Source organism: Chaetodon auriga, chromosome 6 (assembly GCF_051107435.1).
Source record: "Chaetodon auriga isolate fChaAug3 chromosome 6, fChaAug3.hap1, whole genome shotgun sequence".
Taxonomy (NCBI): domain Eukaryota; kingdom Metazoa; phylum Chordata; class Actinopteri; order Chaetodontiformes; family Chaetodontidae; genus Chaetodon; species Chaetodon auriga.
The window spans coordinates 9,454,918-9,481,069 of record NC_135079.1 but is presented as its reverse complement, the minus strand read 5'-3'; the positions used below and the strand labels follow the sequence as shown (position 1 = coordinate 9,481,069).

Sequence of the window (26,152 nt, the reverse complement as noted above, 5' to 3'; positions counted from 1 at the left end):
CTTGTCTTGCCTCTTCTCTCTCTAAGTTTCGTCTCTGCAGTTCCAGACACTTCAGACACTGACACTTAAGGGCATCAGTAAAATGAGGCATCTTATCAAAGATCTGAAGAATGGATTAGCATGTCACAGACTTCAAGCATAGGGGATTTGTTTTCATTTTCATGAGTGACATCAGCTAAAGTGAGTGAAAATCCCCACTGCTGGGGGACAATCTGAGGAGTGAGATCACTCTGATTCTCACTTCTTTCTCTGTGGGTTTGCAGAGGCATTTTCTGTTGCTTAACCTGGAATGTAGTAAAACTTGAGGGTTGAGGTCTTAATCTTTGAAGGCAAACACTACAGACGTCCCTGTGAACCCTCCATAACTGTCAAAAACACAGTTATGGCTGACTTTAAAGGCCATCTCTTCTCTCCAAGGAATAATCCAAGCTTCTATCTGTGAGCAAAGCCTTATATCAGACCAGATTATGTAACCCTGAAAAACCAGTCACAGTAGTGAGAGCGTGAGAGAGGTGACCAAGTGTTTGGACTTGGAATTAAATTGAATGCAAGATAGGGCCTTAATAAGTGCTCACAATTTTGACCTCCATATTTAGACTGATTAAACTCAATAAAGTGAAATATTGACTCTATACTTAGTGTCTCAAATCAAGTGCTCCCTAGTGAAAAGAAAGCTTTGACCAGTCGTAAGTGTTTGATTCAATCATGCTGTGATTAAGTGCTCTCTGCTTCCAAAACATGATTGCAGCTGCAGGCCAGTGCATTGCCACCACACAGTTAACCTTCAGTGTGATGTAACCCCCGTTTTTAATGCAGGGATCAATTCTTTTTAAGAAATTGGCAGAGAAAGTTGATTAGCTGGAAGGCGTTAAGTTTTATATCAGGACACCTCAAGGATAGCTCCAATTAAATGTTAAGCCACTGTTGTAAATTAATTAGGCTGTACCAATGGCTGCATGTATTGATATTGACAAAACTGAAAAACAGTGAACTGACAAAGATGAATCACTTTACTCAAACTGTGGATTTTGTTCATTTCTTTTTTGCAGTAATGCTGCCATTAAGCATGACAGACATTTGAAGATTCATTCAAAACCTCAATAGAAGCTCTGAATGTAAAAATGTGACATTTGGTACAGCCCTGAAGTCGGTGTGCATGGTCTTAAACTGTGCCAGGTCTCCACATTAAGTGTTGCGTCATGTAAAAATGCACAAAAAATGTATTTACAGCTCTATGTGGGACACTGAATGCAAAGTTGTGCGCAAGTCCACAACCACAATATTTTCATTTTAAGGATTGGTCCAGCCATAAACGTGGAGTTTTCAGTCAGGATGAACATCACAAGCCAAAACTGACTCTACTGTATGTTTGATATCGTCTAAAAACCTCTACTCGTCTTACTACATTACTGGTTAAGTCTCACTGCTTAAACTATCCCCAAACCTAATCAAACCTAATTAGCCACATTCAGTGCCGGGTCGCTGAGGCAACACTCACAAATGTTCCTATTTTTGCATTTTCTTTCAATTAAATCAGTAGCAACAGTCCACTTTCCCACACAGATGCCTCTGGCTCTGCTTTCCTCAGCGTGTGTGGCACCTTGAAGTACTTCGAGAGATTTATTATAAAGGCAACAAGTAGACCCTGTTTCTTTCACTTGTTTTGCTGGAGCTGCAGCCAATCAGAGCACACATGGGGTGAGGGACGGGATGCACATTGGACAGTTGACCTAATTCACACCAATGGGCAAATTAGTTTTCACCTTACCATGCAGATATAAAGACAACATGACTGTAAACAAACTTTAAAAGATGAATGACAGGTTAAAGTTTTGAAATTGCTGCTGCGTAAGAAAAACATTGTATTATCTGATTGAGAATAATGAACTCTGGAGGAAATATCTCTCTGCTTTGTGTCATGCTGATCTTTGCCTGTACCTTATCCATTAGTATTATACACTGATTAAATGGAAAAAGAGTGATAGATAATATGCATTGAAAGAAATAATCCCGATGATCATCATGAAACGCATATGCAATGTCTAACGGTATGCATGTGAAGAAGTAAGATGTTCGCTCCTGTACATATGGCTAGTATTAACAAATGGCACATCAGGGACAATGCTTTATTCAGACTGTAAAGCTCTGAGAGAGTGTTTACTCACCCCCTTGGCAGGAGGAAGCTCTGATGGCTGTGGCTGCTGACTCACTAACTCTGTCAGTGCTCGGCACTCATGCATTTCACTTGTGTGTGTAATGTGATTTAAGAGGGAAACCAGCGGACCTGGATCTGCTGTATATCATCCCCGTCTCAAGCCCCACAACTTTGTGTTCTGAGGCTGGGTGCTGACTGAGACAGACAGTCAACGAGACAGGCTTTGAGCAGTTCAGACTGCTCTCACGCGTTTTAGTCTCTGTGGGGTCGCTGCCATCTGGCTTGCACTGCAAGAAAAGTGTGTATGTGTTTTGGTGTTTGGATGCTGCTCGTGTGAATGTATGTGTAAGAGATCCTGTGATGTCGGTGTCCGCCCCAGGTGCTGATTAAGACTGTTTCTCAGTGAAAATCCACATCAGGCCAAGTTATCCTCTGCTCTGCTGTTAATAGTCTTCTTGGCTACATATCCCCAAGTTCTGTGATGCGTTTGTTGTTTACAAATTGTGCACATCCTATGGGAAAGATTCTTTTCTCAAGATTGGAAACCAAAGGAATGGCAGCTTTTAGCAGGATCAAGAGACTCTTTGTCGGCAGTGATCTTAGTTGCCGTCAGTAAGAAGGTGACAGCTCTCTAGTGTAATCTGTTTTTTTTTTTTTTTTTTTTTGTGTGTCATTTTTAGGCTGTCAAAGAATGCACAAGCTGCTGCTGTTTATCAAATCCTGTCATCATTTTGCAATGATTTCTAACAAAGTGTACTTTTTCCTCAATTCTCAAATAGTGCTTAATGCAGTGAAGTATTAAAGAATATGTATGTAATCCCCAGTGGTATAGAATATGTTGATCGAATGTAGGCCTACCTCTTCAGCGTGGAGCATGCAGCCTACAGTAATTCTAAGTCCTAAAGCCTCTTAGTTGTGTAGTGTCTTTGATTTAATGCTGATAGAGCTGTTGAACTTCAGTAATCCCTGTAGTAATCTGCAATGAGCCACCCTTTGCTGATGTTGTGCCATGTTGAGTCTGGAGACAGCTGTCGTCATGGGGGTCATGCTGGTGGTCACCTTTTATTTCGATAGCTCAACCTCATTACAGTTTTCCAAATCTGATTTCTGACCAATCTGATAGACTTCTTACAGTTTGTATTTCTTAAGGCACTGCTTTGCTTTGCCATGGATACCAGCCTGCCTGCCCTCGTTGTTTATCCATATAGCTACAAAGTGCAGATGGATATCAAGTTGGAGAAGCAAAAGTGAGTGTTTGCGGGGTCTGATCTTAAGCCATGTGTGAGACTTCAGTGCTTCTCTCCTCTGCCTGCCTGACTGACTGCTGCTAAAGAGCCTGTTTAGTTGAGGAACTCAATATCACTTGAAGTTAAAATCATTACAGGCTCATGGTGAGATTGGCGGTGGACTTGTGCAGGTGGAAAGCAGTGTATATATGCTAATGAAATCCCTTCACTTTTACTCAGTGATACCTGTTTTGTGATCCAGGCGATGGGCATCGCTTCAGCTCTTAAAATGCTACAGCTCCCATATCATGACATGTCAAAGCACAGAGCTACTCTCTCGATCTTTTTCCCTCCTCCCTCTGTTTCTCTTGTCTGTCTACCTCAGTTCAGTGGACAGTGCACGGCCCAGTTGTTTTCCAGATGGTCTGCGATGATTAGGGAGCTTTTGGAAGCCGTCACTCTGCTCAAATGTTCTACAGCTGTGAGCTCTTGGAGCACCATGTTAAAATGTCCACAGAGGGCTTTGGAGCACCACACTGTTTCCTGAAACAAACTGTTACAAATTCAGCCTCTGAATTTGTCTTTATCCACATCCAAACAGGCACTCAGTACTCTCCTTTTTTTTGTTTTTGTTCTCGACTGCTCCACGGAAAGAGAATCCGAGCCTCTGTTTTCACAGTGATCACACCTTTGTAGAAAAAGTCCACTAAATAATTGAAGCCTATCGTCCTCTCACACTCTTCCAGAGGACTGAATAATGGGTGTAGTGCTATATTGATGTACAGGTTGCTGCCAAGTTTTCAATTTAGCAGCAGCAGTAGTGGAGGGATTAATATCGTACCCTACTGGTCCTGTGGCTTTGGCTTATTCCCTCCTTACTCTCTCCCGGCAACAGTGTCAGCGGCACCGTTCCCCCTGCAGACCTCGCATGTCCCACAATTGTCTCTCTCTGGCACATGTTGTTGAGGCCAGACGTAATGCTATCAGCAGGACATTGTTTCTTTCTATGACTCTTCTTTAAGTTTTTAATCCTCTCACAATTCTCGTCTGTGTCTCTTGAGCTCAGTGGCAGCACAAATGCTTTTGGCTCCTTGGGTGTGATCTTTGGATGTTTTCGTGCTCATGAGAAGCATAGCGAGTGTTATTAAATTATTGGAAATAATATTCTGCCTGCCCGTATGTAGATTTGATAACTCTTACATTATCTCTAATGGTCTGTTCGCGTCTAGGAGAGATTGGATGTTCTGGTAGGCTTATTTTGTCTCTAGTCCATCTCCAGCGCTGGCACTTGTCGACGCCATTCATCTAAAAAGTCCTTATGTAATAGCATAACTGTGTGAAGCACTTCCATAGTTATTCCCAACAAACATCAACCCAAAGTGAAACTGCTTTTTACAACCACTTCAGGCCTCTTGTTCTGTATGTCTGTGTGCATGCAGTTTTAGTGCGAGGCCCATCATGACTTGAGTGCACTGTAAATTCTGCTGCTAGATGGGCCACTTGACAGATAAAAATAGCACCCAGGTCATCACGACTGCTTCAAATAGCACCACGTTCTCTGAGGTGTATTCGTGCCATCACACCCATCAGATTGGAGAGAGACTCAAGATATTTCAAACTTGTTTGAAAATTGACCTACATCCTGACATAATACTGTATTTGTATAGTATGTATAGTAAATTCTTTGCTGGAGATTAGGGCCTCTTTCAGGGGCAGGGAGGGTGGCAGTGATCGGTAAATACACTGCATTTATTGCTCAACTGTTGGGTAGTGACTCCTCTGCTGTCAGAGTCCTCTCCCACGCTCTGTCCCAGTATCTGGCCGTCCCTGCTTGAACAAATATTTGAACTCCGTGCCAAGTCTCTCATTGAGTAATGTATACCTGCTGTGATTGATATTGTACAATTGTGTTTCTCACAAGCTTAATGCCATCACTGGAGTTACCGTAAGAAGAATGTGCCGTAATGTGGTGAGAGTCGGAGAAAGCTGAGGTTGTCCCTCACTGCAAATGAACACTAGCTGTTTGTCCAGTAAACACAAAACCCTGGAAAAAACAAACTGCTAAATGCACATCCCTTGATCTAAATTGGTGCCTTGGAGGCACTGCGTGCTTCCTGCTTCCCAGAGTCCGAGCCGTCTGTTCGAGGTCAGGTGATTCATAGATAGCTGAAGAGAATAGCATGGCTGGGTACTGTACATAGCCTTACCCCAAACTTTCACTTCGGATGTTTGTCACAATCCGAGTTAGCCTGTGTTGTTTTTGTTTTAGTGAAGAGCCAACATTTTAGGAAGCAGTTTGCCCACATTGTCAGAATCCACTTTGTAAACAACACTTTTAATATATTTCTTACATGCAGTGTTTTTATCTTTATGTTAATTTCCCAGCTTTCCCACCTTTCAACACTGGCAGAGTCTTTGCTCTTCATAGTTTGAATCCTGAATTGACTACATTGTTTTCTTTGCCCTTCTCCTTTTACAATGGAGTTTGACCTTTTACAGCACATTACTAACATCGACTGTTACTACACCCGCTGAAATCTGTATCACCTCACCCCGTTCTTGTGCTTGTGCACTTGCACGCGCATCCTGGCACACCTCAGAATACAAACAATACGGTGACTTACTCATCAAAACATGACTCTGCCTTGACACAAGTGGGTAAAAACTCCATAGGTTACCTTTAAGGAGTCGATGAAATGAAATCAATCCATCCCTCCTTTCACAGTGCATATCAGCTCTGTGCAGCCTGCCTTCAGTTTCAGTTAGAGGGTGTGTGAGAGTGTGAGAGATGAGGCTACAGTGGAGTAAGCTGACAGGGGCTTCATAACTGTAGTAATGGCTGCACCACCTAGTGATCCATCAGTCTAATCAGCTGTCAGCCCTCTGCAATATGTTTCTGCAGCAGTAGGGATGAATGTCTCTGGAAGTCAAGAGTCTGTTTTAAATATCAGCCCTACTTGCTCAAGGATAAATGCAGCCTTCCCACCTCTGTGCTGCTATTCACAAACTTGTGTGCAGGCATTCCTCCTCCTCACTGGATGAGAGGCAGCCCACTGTTTTTCACGGTAAGACCTCTGCTGGTGATCCAGATAAATGCACTCTCAGCCGTGATGCTACGATTGCGACGTCTCTTCCCCTGTGCTTCTTGTCTAAGGTAGTGGGATTTAGCAGAGAGACCATTTCAAGACGTCTTTGCTGTGTGACAGCTTTATTACTGCCTGTCACTGCACTGATGATGGCCCTTATTGAGTCAGTGGGTGGTGTGGTGTTTGAATGTAGGGGTGGGAAAAAGAAACTGATATAAATGTCACAATGGTAGAGAGACAAGCCATGATATGAATTTGATTTGTTTGCACCAGCGTAAGATGGACTTCAGATCAGATGAAGTGCACTGGCAGGATCAGCACAACTCACTGCGTGTTAAGAGTGCAGATGTAATCGATGTTTTTTTTCTAGGATACTAAAAACCAGTCAACATACTGTGCTTAAATCACATTCTTTTGAAATGAGGACAAAAATTATATGTTGCGATTAGAACTGCAACGGTGAGTCCATTAATTGATTGACTGAGTATTTTGACAACCAGTTAATCGTTTCAGTTCTTTTTCAAGCAAAAATGCCAAAAAATTGGAGGTTCAGGCACTCAAATGTGACAGTGATCTGCCTCTCAGTCTTAGATTATGGTAAACTGAATATTTTTAGGTTTTGGACTGACAAAAAAAGATGTTTGATGAAGTCACTCTGGGCTCCATCGTATTGTGATTTTTCACTGTTTTCCAATGTTTTACACACGAAACAGTTAATTTATTTTTAGAAGCAATAATCAACAGATTAATCAGTTGTGAAAATGATAGATGGATAGAATATGATGACGAGCGGATGAACGGAGTCACCGTGATGTCACCCATTGTTTTGAAGGTTGCTGTTTTGAAGCCTGCTGGCTGCTTTGCCTCTGTTCTGATTGGATTTAAGAACTTGTGAATGTGTCAATCACAGGATAGCCATGCCATAAAGCATACCCTGCTTTATCTATTTTACTGTAAATGGGACCATAATTTACAAAATGAACATCATACTGTATTGAAAAAGACCTGAAACCAGCGATTCAGACCATCATCTCACTAGGAAACTGTTTAATGAGCTAATAAATCAGGTGAGAAGTAGGGTCATTTTCTCATAAGCTTACATACAATCCTGCTTCTTTTGTAACCAGTGGAGTCGCCCGCTCTTGCCCATAAGAAAGAATGCAGGTTTAAAGAACTTCTGCATTGGCTTCAGATCCAGAGGCTTCGTGCACTTAGCATACTGTCTATGATTATGATACGCCGTGTATGTGTCTCTGTGTTTGAACGCTTCTGTCTGTGGCTCTTTTGGTTGATTAGTGCTTTTGGTCCAATTCATGACAGTTCTAGCACAAAATTAAAAATGCATGTTTTACTGTTTTGTTTGTACACCCACAAGATACATAAATGCATCGTGCATCACAAGTAATGCTATTTTCTCCGTTATTTATTTATTTATTTTTTTTCTGCATCAGATCATCCAACAGCCAGTTGGTCTTTTGAATGTCTTGAATCTACAGCATCACAGTAAAACACAGGACGCCATCTTTAATTTAATTTAGCTCAGTTTTGTATAACAGTGATGTCATTCGCTCTCAAAGGAAAACTTCTGCTCCTTAGTGAGTCTGTAGGAAGCCTCATGAATATCTCTGAGTATTTTTAGTCCTAGTCAGACTTGAAGTGCATGATTTCTAGGAGTGATTTTGAAATGCTTGATGAATGCGGGCTCTGGTCCTTGATGCGACAGACTGGCATCTGTTTGTCTGAAGAATCTGAAATCTTCCCCAAATCAATAGGAAGTTTCTGCATAGTGTTTTGGAACAAGCCATAAGTGGACTGCAAGATCTTCTGAGCTGTTGGATTTGCCTCTCTGCCTATTTGTTTTCATTGTTTATTTATGGAGGAGGAAGGCTTATTAGTCATTCAGTGTGACAGAGTAAATGTGTACACAAGAAGTTTGCTCTTTGCCAAGAACTAAAGCACAGTTGAGGCTGGCTCACTGCCAGGCTTGAAATTGGCTTCACCCTACCTACAGTCAAAATGGCAGTATTCTTAAAAAAACATGTTTATTAATTTTATTTAGAAACCAAGTCAGGACAGTGCTTGATAGGAATTGTTATATTTTTGGGTAGATTTGTCTTCCAGCTTTAAGTCTTCAGCAGTGTGTTTGAATAATGCAGAATTGATTTTTTACTATTTCTTTATTGGCAAAAGGGCCGGGGTATAATGGCGATATTAAGTGTGGCTTGATACTTTCCCTCAAATAATCCAAAAAGAGGAAAAGGAAAACAGGAAGCTGAAAGGACTGAAATTATGTCCACACGCCAGCAATATAGTTGTGAAGTGGGAACAGTTATCATGAGCATTCAGTAAAAGTTTAGTTCATTTTTCAGGTGACTGGCAGTCGGAGCTCTTCTGGGGCTTGGTTGAGCATGAAACTCTCCCAACTGAATCATCAGTACCAAAGATGAGCAACTGTGTTAGAAAATATCTGATTGTTAGATCGAAAGCCAAAGCTGGTGTACATAAAAACCTAAAGATAGTAGTCAACTGTGACTCCAAAGCAGCATTTTAATAAGATACATCAAAGCTGAAATGCTGTTGCTTGTGTTGCTTGCAGTTGTTGGATGTTTAAATTGGTTTCTTTTCTGAATGTCAGCCGATTTTGGATGAATTCAGCCAGTACGGTTACTGATTGTGAGATGTGTGAGAGACACAGACTCTGATATAAGCGTACCTTGGTGTTCATGTTTCTTGTTGCCTTCACACACCTGAAACCTGGAAAGTCAAACCTGGACAGAGGTGCTTTAGTACGCCGCGTCAGATTTCAGGTAGTGCATGACTCCAAAGCACAACAATTACAGCCTTGTAACTCATTCAGTCTGGCTCTTACTGTTGCTCTTGAAGCATGAACTGGTCTTTAGTTAAAGCCCAGTGGTCATGTCGAGCCAGGAGGGTGTTGGTTGTGTTCCAGCAATGTTAACAGAGCTGTCCTAGTAATGAGGTACGAATAGACTCATAGATTGAGAGCTTTCCTCAGGGGGAGATGAGAGAGGTATGTGTGACCAGCTTGTCATTCGTATACTCCCACGTCTCAATGCAACACTGCACACAGTTTTAAAAACGGGCTAAGTACACCTCAACTCAGTGCAGTGTGGTTTTGGGCGTTAGCATGTGTTGCTAAGCCGCGGCGTTTCTTGCTAATTGCGCATTAATCATTGGTGTTAATGTGAAATGTCATGGATGTACATTATGAACCTCAATCACAGACTTATGACTTCCCTCCATACAAAAGATTAGAAGTAAAAAGGTGTGCCGCAGTTTAAACAAGCCTTCATGTCCCTCCTGGATGAATGCACTGACTGATGGTGTGACCTGATGTGACATCACCAGTAATAACTAACACTTGGGGAGATTAGTGTGTCTACTGAGACGGGAGCTTTATTTTGTTGACTAAAGGAGTACCATTGTTGTCTGGTCACTGTCAGGGAAAAAGCATGCGGAACAACATGAGAACAGACATGAGGCATTATGATAAATCAACAACAGGCTTGGTCAGTCTTCATGCTGCACATGTTCAGAGGACAGGAAATCAGTAACTAATATTATCTCTCTCCTGTCGCAAACTCAGAGTGGCCCTGTTGCTGCTTTTGCATGTATGTGGTTTTCATGTAATCTTAAACAGTCACCACCCATACTGAAGGAGCAACATGCACAGAGGTACGAAATCACTATAATAAACAATAATCACACCATTGCTCAAGGTGAGTGTACCAATTCAAAGAACATTTCAGCAATGCAACTAGCCTCCCTGTGTTTTTGTTGACAGACCTGTGTGTCTGTGGCTCGTATGCTTGTTTCCTAGTATGTGATAAGGTGCGGTAGTGAGTGTTGTAAAGGACGCTACAGAAACATTAAAGGAAGCTAAATTTCTCTTCACCGCTGCAGAGCTTCTCTTCTGTTCTTCTGTGACCTAACAAGGTATGACATTTCTTTTTCACTGGAACTGAGTTTTTTTTATTTGTTTGTTTTCTTTTAAGACAGCATTTGAAGTGTTTCAAGCTGGTACTTGCTTATACAATGGTTTCCTTATGCCTCAGAGATTTTCTAGAAACTGAACTGAATTCCTCTGCCCTTTTAAATACCTCATTTTACACTTGGGCTAGTTGATACTGTCGGGGAAATCAATCAGGGTCTATTGGGAACAAGTTCATGTTCTGTCTGCAGGATTTGTCCCCTTTCCGTCTCACTCTCTTCACTCCTAATGCTGTGATTAATGGACACTTCTCACACACTTATTTTTCCTTACTCTTAGCTGCTTTTACCCTATATAAAACTACACTGAAGATGATTCTGATTATCCATGAGTCATCGAACTCTGCTAAGGCTGTTTACATGTGTTTTGTATTTGGAAAAGGCCCATGTCACAGTTCCCCAAGGTATCTGGCAGGAGATGCTGTGGGTGTGTGAGACGAGGGCTTCCCTTGGTCTACTGCAGTACTCTAATCAACTGTGCTGTAATGAATGGAGACGGAATGGAGTTAAGAGGGGTTTCAGTCTGATTTTTATGTGTCCTTTTTTCTGACATTGTGCTTTACTGCAAAAAAGACTCATGTTCAAGTTTATTCTACTGTTTTTCATGCAAGACATGTTTGACCTGAGGGAAAAGATGGCTATTAGCTTAGCTGTTATCTCCTGTCTGAAGTGTGGCCCTTCTCTTAGCAGTTGCACAGGAAAAGGCAGTACATGCCTTTGTGCTTATTTGAGCTTTAATGTGTGCCAAGACTGCCATCTTTTCACCTATCCAGTTTCTTAATGTAAAATTAATCCATTAACAATAACTGAATAGGTTGGAAGTGTCCACAGCTCTAATTAAAACCTAGCTAACCTTTGCTAAGCTGCTGCTAGTAGCCATCACTGATCAGTCAGGACTAGCTGTGGTTGCTTCACTATACACATACTTAGTTAAGCTGACATTTACAGCATGGTGATATGCTGAAAATGTAAGATTAAGACAGGCAGGGAAACACCGGGGGCTGCAAGCCATTTGGTCTTTCCACACTGCCAACGTGGCAGCACCTCTCTTTATTTGTGATATTGATGATGAATATATGAAGGAACAGCTGAGACCTGCAGAGTAAGAGTCTCTCTATTGTTTTCATTTTTTGGCTTCATTTGCCTGTTACCTCCCACTGAAATTATATTGTTTTCTTGCTGAGTGGGATGGAGTCAGAATAAGATCCAACATCTTTACATATAAGACCATTTTTCTGCCTCTGAAAAGGTGGTGTATCCCATTATTTTACAAAGCAAACAGATGTCCCAGTTGGAGGTGTCTATGGGCTTGTGATTGTAAGAGGGATTGTGGGCTTGACTGCTGGTTTTGTTCAGAGGATGCTGTGATGTGATTGTTTTGTGTGACTGTGGGATAAAGAGAGAGAGAGAGAGAGAGAGAGAGAGCACATCTTGATACCTCTTGATACCTCCGTCTCTGGTCAGAAATAACATCATCATAGCTTGTATCACATTTCATGACAGGGTGAGGAGTATTGTGACCCTGCTGGACCTTGGAGTTGAGCAGTCGATTCACTCTGTATTGAGCAATTTCAGGTGACTCAGGCATGATTAATCACTCAGGTCTGCTGGGTCACCCAAGCCCGGGTAACCTCTTTTTGGAACGGATGACTGAAAAGAGACTTATGTGCGGACCCTGTGACTCAGTGGAGAGGCCACATGTTCAGATTGGTTTGGGGGCACCTGGGGATCCCAGAAAAGTAGCTGGAGGGAGCCTGCTGGTGAAATGATGTGATGATACTCTGCTTGCACCTGGAGTGGAGACATGATGGAAGAATGAATAGATGTTATTTGGAGGTCCTCATGAGAGCACTTTTTTTTTTTTTTGACAATGCCTACTTGCGTATGTGTGTGTGTCTGATTGTCTCTGTGAGACACTCTGTTGTTTTATTTTCCTCCAGTGAAGCCATTAGCAGAATGGGCTGCTCATCTTCATGTGCAGCAGAGAGATGAAAGGCACTTTGAACTGAATTGTTTTGAGGTTTCCTCATTTGATTGAAGATATTTTCAAAAATTAAGTGTAGACTAGTCTTTGATCAGGGTTTAGTTTCTGTCATTGTCTGATTGAGTTTTAAACATATATCTATTCTTTGATCTGAATAATCTCTGTGGGAGCTGAAAATGCATGAAAATATGATCGTGTAAAGACAAAACTTAAAAATTTTCCACAGGTTCAGCTCAGAATGTTAATGTGGCCTGTAATTTATAGTCCTGTCTGATGCAACAACAGCATCCCAAATTGCTTTTGCTTTTATGATTTGGTTTGCATTTGTCCAGGCAAAAAAAGTCCCTCAATAAACCAGCATGTTTGCATGTTGCTTAATATCATAATTCATAGAGGTAAGCAATGTCTGCATATGTCAAGTGCTGCTGAACTGGAATTTGTACTTTTGACAATAATGAAAAATGGGAAGATTTTTGCATTTAATGTCAGGATGAGTGTGCACTCACATGGATGAAAGTAGGCAAGACACTGCTGTGGATATTTGCATGTGAGGGAAAAGGTAGTTGAGAGAAAAAAATGACTCATTTCTGCTTTGGATTTGTGTCTGTCTGTTTGGAGGGCTTCTCTCCTAAACATAGACGAGTCTTAACAGTAAAGCAGCTGTGCTCACAAATCTCTCTCTTTGTGATTTCTTTGATGAATATGCATAGATTTACTCAGATCGTCCAATGCCTCCTGTCATGCGGGGCTCATTGTTTATGCCTGCATGCGTTCCTTTGCTCATCTCATCAAGCGCTTTTCTTTGCATCCTTTTCCAGCTATAGGGTAGCTGACTGTGCTTCTGAAAGTGAGAAATAATTGAGATTAAGACCAGATGTCAGCCTGCATGTGATTAGTGATTTTGCTAACCAAGTGTAATTACTGCTTTTACCCAGCAGAGGGCCTCAATGTAGCACAACGTGGCTATTATGTTGCACCTATTTACAAAATTCTACTTGATGGTGGAAACTTGAAGGGATTCAGTGGAGGGTCCACTTCATTTCAAAGTGGTATTTTATCTCACAGATAGCGTCAGGATTGTGTCTTAGAAGCTGGTCCCAGTAAACTGTAAACAGCGTTCATATCATTTTTTTTTGCGGTTGCACACTCTTGGTTAAAAGAAACAGTTTCTTGTTGCATTGAGGTAATTTCCAGTAGTTCTGGTACCCATTCTTATAGGATTCATGTGATTATATTGTTATATGTTTGCCATATTTTGCACTGCTCTGCAGATATTTTGTGTAGCTAATGATTTTAGCCATTGGAGGGCAGTGTTGGATTTTGGCCATGACATATAGCATCTCTGTGAGTAGAATTAGAAATTTTACTCCATTGGAAAACATAAGTCTTTTGCAGAGTCTGTGCAAATGAATGTGAGAGGAGGGCTTTACACAGACAGTGTTTTAACTCTTATTAACAACACATTTTCTTTTTTCCTTTTTCTCTGCCTCCTCGCCCCCACTTTGCATGCTTCTTGCATCATCTATCCAGGTAAGTGGCACTTAAATGCATGTTTCACTTAGAAAATAAAAGGCCTTGCCTCTGCCAAGAGTAGGAGGATGACTGGGTGTATTTCACCTTGAGGTGTTTACAGTCAGAGTGTGGTGCCCAACAGGGAACATTTCATCCTACTGTCTTACTGTTCGCTGCTTCTGACACAGGTGCTAACTCTATTTTTATGGAAATAGCCCTGTGCATGTGTCCCATGCTACTGCACAAACAGTTTTTGTTGAATCTGTTTTGCAGTTCTTCTTTGTTCCACCTTCCCTTCAGGAAAAGCGGGCAGCATTTGTAATGTATTAGGGTTCAAGCCCTGAAGGGTCAGAGCCTCATCATGTTAATGCTAGTGCATTATTATTATTATTACTATTATTTGATGTCTGCTCCAGCGGTCCAAATTGCCGAGAGCTGAAATTAGCTGGAAACATGAACCTCGGCCAAATTACTGGAAATGATGTGCAAGTGTTTCCCAAGAAAGCAAGGCCCCATTGGCCACATGGTGGCACTGTAATTAAGGCCCAAAAATGCAGTTCTGTAAAGGGCACGCCCCCCACACCGTAAGTCTGATTGACTTGAAATTGGACATAAGTCCAGCTCAGTGCGCTTTACAAAAAAAAAGCCTCTTGTACCATAATAGTCTGCCATGATGGATGAAATCTGACGAAGGAGGGACAAATGACCGACCTTTGAGTGTGCAATTATTGAAATGCTGCTGGCTTTGTGATGATGAAACAAGTGTGTGATTAGTCTCATGACTTGTTTAAACAGAACTGAACTAGTTGAAGTGTCTTTGCTCAACTTTGTGCAGCCTAAAACATGCTCATTGCCGCTCGTGGATTGAATTTTAACTGATTTAGCTGCTTCCCTCTGTTGAGTGCAAAAGGCCTTAAACCCGTGAATTTCCGCTTGCAGCTATGTTGCTGTTTTTGCAGTTCACACAGCGTGGTTAAACCATTCACCTAACTGACTCTGTCTCTCTCTCTCTCTCTCTCCTGTCTTTCCAAGTAATTCCCTCCCCTCTTATAATCTATGTGCCTGTCATGATGTTGATATAGTGCCTTTGTGACCCCTTATAACTCTGCACCTGACACATGCAGCTGTTGGTCAGAGCGGTTTAACCAGGAGGGAGCTGCAGCTGAAAAATTTGCAACAGATTTTCATGGAGCCTGTTTATCTGAAACAATATCATCCCCTCGCAATTATCATGATTAAGCTGGACCTGGGAGCTCGGTTGTAGGCGTGTTAAGCTGTAAAGAACCAGGATTTGAACCCCAGACAGAAGTAGCTTGTTGTTCTTTTGCTCTGAGGATTTCAGTAATGCAGCTGCACCTACAAAAACAGCAGCGGGTGAACTTAGAAGAGACACTCCCTGTAAGTGGGATAAAGAATTTGGCCTCTCCCTCTGATGAGTCAATCCTCCAGATTCAAAGCATTACAAATTTACTTCATGCTATAAAGTCAGAAATAGACTTTGTTGATCTGAATGAGGAATATGAGGGAAGATGACAAGAGGAAAGAAAAACGAACGTGCCAAACTCCCATCGGATTGAGTCACTAACTCAGTTGACTGCCCAGCACTGAAAGCTGTCCTCAATTTGTCAGCTGTGCCTTCCCCTGTACACGCCCAGTCGTTGTTTTAGAGTGGCATTGATTGGCCCCATTTCAAATATGGATTAACGGGGTGTTATAATAGAATGTCAAATCAGGATGTGGGAAAGTTCAGCGGGGTTGTAGTCTGGGATGCACTTTATTCTCTCTCTGTATAAAAAATAGCTCTTTGAATGAACTTAATTCAATCATGGGAGGTATTTCCACATGATTAAAGGGCTTTCTTTCAGCTTTAAGCAATTCTGTTGGTCCAACTTAATATGCTCGGGATGGGTCAGCTTGATTTATTAACGTTGATTCAACTTATTTACAGGGTTGGGTCCGATGTAATCTGATAGGGTTGCTACAACCAATTTTACAGAATTAAAATTACATTAGTAAATGAAGTTGATCCAAACCAAATAAATTACGTTGATCCAGCAGATTTGCTTAATGCTGTAAGAAAGCCATTTAATCACATTGAAATACTTTCCACGATTTAAAGTTAATTCAAAGAATACCTGAATAACCTGGTAAAATGTACGTACGTAAAATGTGAAACAGCACAACAAACACAGTGTTTCCAACACTGGACCAGGGTGGGGTCGGGTGGGGGGTGGGTTAAATTTGTCAATTGAAAATATGTGAAACAACACATTACCCTATTTTTATTTTATTTTCTTCTTGCCCAGAAAACAGAGCTCAGGTTTTGGATTTTTTTCACCAGCAGAACGAGAGCCTTGTGTGGATGAAGCTCGTTGTTATTGACGTAGTCTGTCAAAATGATCGAAACCAATGCGGCACCCAGTGACATCGGCACCAACCAGGTGCACTTACAAGCCTTAACAGCAACGGCATTAGTAGGCCTAAACAGGAGAGGTCACACCACAATCAGTGCATTTCCAAGACAGAAGAGTTTCTTTTCCCTATATGTGTGTGTTTTTCTCTGCAGAGCTTGTGTGATTGTCAGTAGACAGGAGGAGTAGAGCGAGGGGAGATTGTCCCCTAGCTAATCCACTTCAGATGGAGTTGGACAGATATAAAAATAAAAATGCGAAAACCCAAGTAAATTCTATGACCTCCATGCTTTCTTTTTGACATACAACATGCTGAGTATATTTGTACCTTTCGCTAAAATAGCCTGTAGGCACACAGTGCCACTCAAGTGCTAATGAGGTAGTAGTGAATTAGCACTGCACTATTTTGAAACCAGCTGACAGTAATTACCAAATGTCTCAGATGTCATTATTGCAATTACATGAACATGCTAATCCACCTATAAGTAACATGTTCAGATTTGGTGACAGCAAAATGAAATGCACGAGTCCCTGTGAGTGTGACTCAGTCATGTCTGCAGCCTTTGTGTTTTCCCAGTTCACCGCTGCTTCTCTGTGCACATCTGTTGACTTGGATAAGGCTTTCTGATGAGACAGCAGTCAGGTTGGAGTTTTGAAGCCGTAGCCAATCCATTTATTCTCGGATTCAGCTTTCAGCGTGACGTCTGATTTGTCTGTTGTTGTGTCTGCCAGAAGTTTGTGGCAAGTTTTGTGTTCAGAACTTCTTCTGTAAGGTTTTATCAATTGCTCATCTTTGCTGTGCAGTTTTGCTTGGTTTACTTGATACATATTATGCACCGAGCAGAGCAAAGGTAACAGTGAGATAGGTAGCACAAAAGTGGGCTGTACATCTGATGAGGTAACTTTAGATGCTGTATGGCATTCCTACATCACATGACTGAAACTGTAACGAAGAACTGCAATATGTGCTCTCCACAGTGTTTGTTTAGTCATCTGCTGTTTACTTTCCCGCAGCCTGAAGACGATAATATTTGACAATCCACCGCACATGATGACTGTTTTTAAGCTTGCTGTCAGGGAGCTCATCTGGCAAGAAACAAAACTGGCCTGAAAAAATTATGATTGTCATCAACAAATGTACATGTGTTTGTAAGGTAACACTCATGTCGCAGTAAACATCACCCTGCATGATTACAGGTGCTGCTTCTTTTAGGGGTAAACAACTGATTACTGCACAAATCTCCCTCGTTCTAATTTCCAAACACAGTTTCTTGAAGTCGCACACTCACATTTACACGAGCTGTCCCCCTGGCTCTCACTTTCCCTCTCTTTCTGTCTCTCGGAGTATCTTGTTCTGTCGCTCTCATGGCTGACCCACTTCTGTTGGTCATCTTTTCTATAATCAGTTGGACCGATGTCGAGTGAGGCAGTGCTGCCCCGTCTCTCTGCTCACGCTAGCAGCTATCTTTGCCCGGGGACTGGAGGAACTAGAGCTTAGCAGATCCTTTACTGCATTTCATTACAGTGTCAGTTAAAGACTGCCATTCTCTCAAGCTCACAAGTATTTTTCCTTTGGCTGCAATTTTGCTTGTGGCTTTTCCTCCAAGTACAGTATGTCCGTATCTCTGCCTGTTAAACTTCTGGATGATAGATGGATCAATAAGCGCCATCACCAGAGGGGGTGGTGTTATTTGTTTGTGGCTGCGGTTGATGATATTGGATTTTGCTCCTATATTGAGGGCACACACACTCCTCTCCGTCACACACTGTCTGTGAGATTGACACACATATACATACACACACACACACAATCACTGCAGAGAAACTTTCCATGACATTATTGGTTTTATCAGAAGTAGGCCAAAGCAGGAGCCTGGCCCTCTGGCTGGCCTACTGAGCATGCTCAGCACTGCTGAAGGCTAGGTAGTGGATCAAAACGCTGTTCTACGACTACCATCACATTTCTCTCTCTCTCTGTGGGTCTGTCACAGCACAGGCTCAATGAGTTAAACACATAGGGGGACCCACACCGGATGGAAAGGATGTAGCCAATATTTTATTTTAGGGCTTCAGCTATGTTTCACTATTGTTGTTGTGTTCATTATGGATTTTCTGCTAATTATGTCGCAGTTTAATCAGCTAATCTTTTGATCTATGAAAAAGGAAAATAGTGAAAAAACACATCATCACAATTTCATACAGCTGACAAATTGCTTATCTTGTTGTGCCAACAATTCAAAATCCAAAGATAATCAATTCGCTTTCTCATAAGACAAAGGAAAGCAGTAAATCCTGCAGTGTTTGGCATTACATTGCAATGCCACTCTTGTTGAGTGGATATGCAGTATTGTGTTGGAAAATCAATGAAGAAGTAAAACAAGCAAGAGGTGATGATGTGCGAGAGAGAAAGAGACAGAATGAGGAGCCAGCTTAAATACCCTGACCAACCCAGGTGGGTAATAGCAGGCCAGGTGACTCCCAACTCAACTAAATTTCTGAAAGTGGCTCAAGTGCAAAGAAAAAACTTGGACAGCAGGCAGAGGAACAGGGTCGTCACAGTGCACTTGCTAATTACATGTAGTTGCATACAGCTGATGGCCATTGCTGCAGTACCTCACACTGCCTCTGATACTGTCACCCTGTCCCTCTTTCTCAGACGTGTTGCACCTGTTGAAGCACTTCTGGGGCTGTGACTAAATGATTCTAAAGAAATTCTTCAGCGTCTCTCTTCTTTGTCCCCATTCATATGCATTTAGGCAATTAGCTTGGTCTTCAAATAAGCGAGTGTCATAAAATCCACTTGAACAGTTGAGCTGAATAGACAGTTTTCACTCAATTCCTCAGCAATGAAGGAAGTAGTCCTGAAAGGAAAAAGGGGCCTTTGCAGCCAGTAAATTGTTCTGCTGGCTGTGATGAATGGAAATCTGATGTAGATCTTGAGTCATTCACTGAGAAAATACAGTTATGGTTCTTTAGAAGGGAGATTAGCGTAATTTTGTGAATGGATACGTAACAAATCTGTTACTACATGCAGACCCACATTGCCTCAAGTGTGGTGGAGCAGAGTTGATTACATTCATACCATAAAGTTTGTCTTAGCTTTATTGCTGTACTGTATATAGTCGACATTTGTACGGCAGAAACTGATTCTGCATCCGAAGGCTTCTCCGTAATCAATCTAAAACGACAACTTAATCTCAGGAGGGAAATGAGCTGATAGAATGGGCGATGATACATGCTGCGTTGTGCTTCCCCACTGCTGTATAATCATCAGTTTTGCAGATGGTTATGGATGGAGGCTCCCAGTGTATGTGGATGGGGTTGCTGTTATTGGCTCCATCAAATCAGCACCATGGCCTACATTATCCACTTCCAACAGATTCATTACACCCAAAGACAAGAGTTGATACAATCATTAAGCTCACAATGAACTGTGTGCATCCTTTTATGTGCCCAGTGTGGCGGCTGAAAATGAGTGAGGCTAAAGTTATAGCTCAGCTTGCATTTACCTTGAAGAAGTGTGAATGGGTATTAAAGGGTCTCTGTGTTTTCTATATTGTTTTTATAATTAGGGTTGTACCAGTTTGAATAAGATGTCATGGTTTGTCATGCAATCAGAGTTATGCTAGTTTTGGCTTGTGTTGTTTACATAGACTGTACATTGTTGTGCCACAGTAGTGTCTTTAGCTAACCGTGTGGTGAGGTTTGCAATCCTCTCATTAGACGACTTAAGTCCAAAGTCTGTGATTTTCTCATTATGCTCTGCATCTCCCAGCATTATGTTTACTGTGACTGTAGGAAGTCAGCCACCATTGTGTTCTCATACGCCCATTTCATATAACATATCTATTGAATTGGTCCACTGAATGTTTGGTTTTTCCCGTTACATAATACTGTTTCACAGGTTAATCTCTTTTCATTACTGTTCAGTCTTGACTTTGTACATGACTGCAAACCCACAGAAGTACACAGAGTAACATGCACACTACCAAATACGACCTCAGTTTCAGTTCTTTGTCTGCATGCTTGTGTTGTCTTAAATGTTGGTTAAATGTCAATCATAAATTCCCATCTCTGACAGAAACAGCAGTGTTATCAGGTCAGGTGGTGCATGTTAAAATGTTCATATGAATCGCTGACTCAGGTTTAATTTGCATGTCTGTGTTTATGTAAAAAGGGGAATTAGATAATGTCTGCAGGAAAAATGGGGGAAGATAATTTGTGGACACTGTGGCTAAGTGTGATATAAGGGGCAATGGTATAGAGCACTAACTAGCTAGTGTTGTTTGCTAGAGCTGTCACTATTGTTATTTTATTAACTTTACTGAATGGCTTGTATATAATATAATATTATGCATATAAATCATGCTTATTGGTGATGCCATTTTTACAAGCTTCTGCAAGGAGTGTTGTAAATAGTATGCAGTCAGACGAGGTTGTACACTTGACGCTGCTCCGCTCACGTTTTCAGTGTGTCAGTAGCACAGTAGCGCCAATGCCTCACTTCGGTCGAAAGCTAGCAGGTGAGTCTTCGGGTTTGCTGTCTTGCAGAGTAGGACAGCTGCTTTGTAGTCGACCAACAGCCTTATCTTCGCGAGTTACCCTTCCATCAACAGTGTAGAACCCAAAATACTTCCAAACACAGTTTCTTAGTTGCTTTGTTCACTAGTGCGCTCTATTGTCTTAGCAAACAACATAACATTGCTAGCTTAGTTTACTGATTGGTGTATCGGGCATGCACTAGGCCAAGCTAATTGTGCCCTCTACTGGATCACTGTCATTTTCTTCCCCATGTTTAAGTAAATGTTGGAATGTTGAATAAAAAGTGACGACCCTCTGGTTTTTCACAGGACTCATTGTAACATACTTTCCTCATCATTCTGCAAAACTGAAGCCCCACAGATTGATGCCGTGCCTACCCAAAGGTTTTTGTGTTTATCGTGAACAGTTTAGCTATAAATTATTCATAACCAAATAATTACCTCTGTGTTTGGTTGCCCCAGTGTTGTAAACACAAAGTTGTCAGGCTGATGCTTCCAGCTGTAGGATCCGAGATGTAAAGGCTCTATAAATACATTCTGTATAAGTGGAGTTGGGAGCCTCTGTATCCTTTGCTGATACTGGAAAAAGAAAGTCAAGCCTGGTCAGCAAGCAGTCATGATTTGGCTGAGTTGTGTTGAAGGGGGCTGGGCTGGTTGAGGGCTCATGCTAGAGTGCATTGCTCTTGGTGTTTTGACTTGCAAACTTTGGAATTTGTGACTGTCAGTGCTGCCAAGGCTCACAAAGCAGCCTGTGCAGTCAAGCGAGTCTGTTCGACCCCACTGTTCAATGCTGACCTTCTGTGATGTCAGTCACCAGGGACATCATGCTTGAAAAACACTCCTCTGCGCTTACTGATCTGCAGGCCTAATTTCCCTCCCACTATTTTGCTTGATCACTGTTATGATCCCAGGACTGCACACTGCCTGTGCCTCCAATGATCATATCTGCTCTTGTGCTTGTGTGAGACAGATCCTAGAAACAGCCTTTCGATTTTACATTTTCAGAGTATCAGTAGCACACTGATTTCCGAGCCTGCTCATGTAATTATGGTCAGTGGGGTGCTGTAATTCATGAGAGGATTCAGCTCTCCTCAACTTCCTGGCAGCCTGGGGGGACTGTGAGTTTGACTTCCTCATTGATTGGTCCATTTTGCTAGCCTCTGCAAAATTAGCCATGTTCTTTTTGATCTTTTTCCAATTAGTTTCTTCTTCAGTGTGCCAGTGTAAACACATTTTCCATTCATTATATCCTCCCAAATAGGTATTTGGAAATGAGTCATGGATGAAACTGTTGAGTGCCCTTGCCTATCAGTTCTTAGCATCTTTATATTCTGTGCACTGCGAAGGAATGTTCACAGTTATTGACAGATCAATAAAACATTAAAAAACAATGTAAGAGTTGTGTAGGCTGACCTTTTAATTTATACAGAGCTCACAGTAAGTTCAGGTGTTTTGAGAGAAATACTTTCAGTTCAGCATCAGATACAAGTGCTTTCATCTCTGTAGTTAAGGCAGATGATAAAACCTGCCTTGTTCTGAGATTTCTCAATTCCCAACAACTGTGTCTCTATCACAGAAATGGAAACGGCTCGAGAGGCTTCTCTCTGCCGCTCTGTTCTCTAGAAATCACGTTGGTATCTCCCCTGGAGCATGCAGTGGTGTTTCATAAATTAGCTAGAAGTCATTTGAATGTATTTCAAGTTATCTCGTCTGTCAGTCCGGAATTAACTTCACAAGTAAACATGACGTATTAGCATGCATGTCATCTCTTGGCTTAATCGGCAGAAGTTAATATTCATTGTAATTTTGACCTCTGCAAAGTAATTTCCAAATCACCGATGTTACTAGAGTGACTATCTTGGTCTCGTGTCTCTGCATGTGACCGCTCAGGCACCCTGGTGTCCATTGTTGTTTTTCAGCTCCATTTGACACACAAAGCTAATTACTGGAGTAGGAGACACCCCCTTTCCCCTTATACTCACACACCAATGCACAGAGAAGGGTGGCCATTTCAGCTCATCTTCTCACTGGCTCCCTGAAGACACGCTGGTATAACAGAACTGTTTATGCATGCGGTATTCTTTCACTGTCGCTCAGTCGGAACAGAGGCCCCTGCAGAGTGCTGGCAAACGCTCTGATTCAGGCTGTCTTCTTCACCATCAACCTTAGGCTACTGTTGCTTTCAGCCACTGTACGTACCTGCAGCTGTTCAGAGCACCAGCAGGCAATAACCTGCAAATCAGTGACAAAGGAGAGAGCGTGGGAGTGTAGGTGGAAGAGGAGAGAGCCAGAGACGAGAGCGAGTGGGCAGGTAGAAGAGGATCCTCTGAGAGTGGATGAACATGTGAACACTTAGCGATTCCCTCTCCCTTCCTGTCTCTCTCTGACTCTGTGTGGGCAGTTAATGAGTCTGAAAGCTTCTCCCCGGCATCTGTCAGCTGAGAACCGGATGAAGCCTCCAGAGCAAGCTGTAGCTAAGAAGAAACGCTCTATTGCTCATTGATAATTGGTACAATGTAAAGGTGTCTTTTTTAGTCTCTGCGTCATCCATAGACTGCCATATAGGCTGAGTTGCCCTGTACTGTACAGCACAACATGGCTGTTTGTTAGATTCACAACATGAATGCTTATGGAATAAAAGGTGGAAACAATTGCACAACAGGAAATCAATTAGCGCAGCATGTTATTACACCTCTGCTATTCTCACTTTGGATTTGTCAAACTTTGTGCATGAAATACTTTATTTTTATGTAGACAAAATATAAGGGACACAAAATAATGCTCTTTATGATAAAATCTAAACTAACCGTGGCCTGAAACACATACCACAGAGATGACTCATCACCTGCCTGATACTGTCTAAGCAGCGACTCAACATTTTAACCTTTTCAAAGGTAGTATTATATATTGCAGGGCTACTGAACCTTCGCTCAACCTCTCCTCTGAAGAACAACTGTCCAATCACAGCTTAGCAGCTGTAACTAGGCACCAGCCGGCCTGTCAGGCTTTGCATTTCTCTACATGTTGATGTGATGTGCATGAGGCTCTAGAAGAGCAGCACTCAGTATCTCAAGCGTTTGGAGGATGCGGTCTTTCACAGACCCTAAACACAACAGCAAATTTGTGAGGAATGGATTAAACTTTGTCTTTATTGCCTTTAACATAAGCTGCAAATATAAGCATGTCTGGCGAACTAGCTTACTCCACAGAGTAGTAACCAAGCCTTCTGCCCAAAGGCACGTTATTAGCTTTCCTCTTTATTTTGTCGGGTTATACAACTATAGGATAAGACACAACTATATCAGAGTATAGAGCATCATAGCAGTTCACTCCTGCTCTTTGTATGTTTTAGGGAAGTTCCCAGACTTGTGGTAGATACCACTCGCTAGACTCATGACTTATTCCTCACATCCTCAACTCCGTCTCTCTTGTAAAAGTGAAACACACTATTTGAAAATAGGACTAATAAAACATAGCCTAAATCTAATCTCTGTGTTGCTTCTCCAGTGACATAGCTTTAGCCTCAGTCTTTCAGCATTATATCATGTACGCAGCCATCAAGTACATATTTAAAACCCTTTTACCTATTTAAAGATGTGTCACATTGAAACGTCAGTTGGACTTCTCAACTGACTCACAGAGTTTAAGCATTAGCATTATCTTAGATTAGCCAACTACACTTTAAAAATCTGCTTGTGGGAGTCATCACTTTAGGCAACAAAATCCACGGCCAGCAATGAGAAGCCTGCTTTTGTTTACTTCCGTGAGGAATCAGAGACGTGGTGTTTCAAAAATGACCGCAGATTTTAATGGTAAATCGGCACGGTTGTTACTGTCAGCTCCATATGTGTTATGCTTGAGAGGCAGAGCAACAGTGACTGAGGCGGGTGGTGCATTATTTTGTGCAGGTGTGGCTTTTGTTCAGTCTCTGTATCTACCTTCAAACACAGTGCATCGTTACTTTACGAGACCTTCAGCTTTGACGGCTAGACGGGAGCGGTGGAGCCAAACTGCTGCGATAACATCAGCAGATATGAGCCGTCTTACCATGTTTTCCTTACCCCGTCATAAAGCCTAATGGTGTGAGGCCATAAAATAGAGTGTAGTTAAGTTTTGGGTTGAGACGAGACAGTTTGTTTGACCTTGGTATGGTTACTGTAGAGCCGCAACCCCCTTAAACAGAGTCTTGGAACAGTAGTTGGGTCTCCCACTCCCACTGAATGCCTGATGGACTGGCGTAAGGATTTGGGGTTTTTCCAGTATTAAACCTGAGCTTGCCATGTTTCCTGATTTATATAAGCAGTTGCACTCAGAACAAATGCTCAGCTACTGGGATGATCGTGTCTGATTTCACATGCGCAAGACAAGACGTTTTTAGCCACGAGCCACCAAAATGTGAAACACCTTGCAGCATCTGTGATTTTGAAACCAGCCTGAAGATGTATGCTTGGGGTAATCCAGGGAGGTCGGTGGCTGCGATGGTGACATTTACCTTTTAATCGTCTCACAGATGTCCTCAGACTGACTTACAATGAGTGAGCAGTTAGGAGCACACTGTCTAGGAGACTACTTTGATAAAACGCAGTTGTTAAACACAACCAGTGAACTAATGCAGTATTGTGTGTAACCACCCAGTCCTGTTTTTTCTAACAATGTGAAGGGCTTGATGGTGGAAATCATTTTTCTTTAGAACAGTAGACTGTTGTTTGATTTAGGCGCTGACAGCAAACATTGATTCACTTATCCCCCACAAAAAAAAAAAAAATCTCTCCTGTGGCAACACACACACACACACACACACACACGCGCATACACACAGATGGCTGAACAGCTTGCTTTGACTTTCCCCTCTGACACCTTTTTTGTGGGTGTTGGTGCACAAGCTCCTCATTGGTCATGGATTCATCTCAGATCAGGTCACTAAATAACATATCTTTCTCTCTCTCTGTGCTTTCTCTCGGGGTTTGGTGTCCATTCTGTGCCCCAGGTGGTAGCCAGATCCCTCGGCTCCTTGCTCCAGCATTGGAGACCCTCCCTGGAGGACCAAGGATAGCTGAAGGACTGAATGTTTTAATGCACCCCAACCCCCTCCCTGGCTTTATACTGAAAGCATGATGCATTATTTATGTCGTGGGGCTGGTCAAGGTAGTTCACATGTTACCAGTGGTGTTAATATCTATAATGCCTATATACTGTGTTTTCAACCTTTTTTAATTTGTATTTGGT

At 42.0% G+C, this 26,152-nt stretch overlaps 1 protein-coding gene across 15 annotated transcripts in view; it reads left to right on the top strand.

Moving 5' to 3' along the window:
• plekha5 (pleckstrin homology domain containing, family A member 5) overlaps nt 1-26,152 on the top strand; it is an 81,676-nt gene that overhangs the window by 8,057 nt on the left and 47,467 nt on the right. The gene's annotated exons all lie outside the window — the stretch shown is intronic.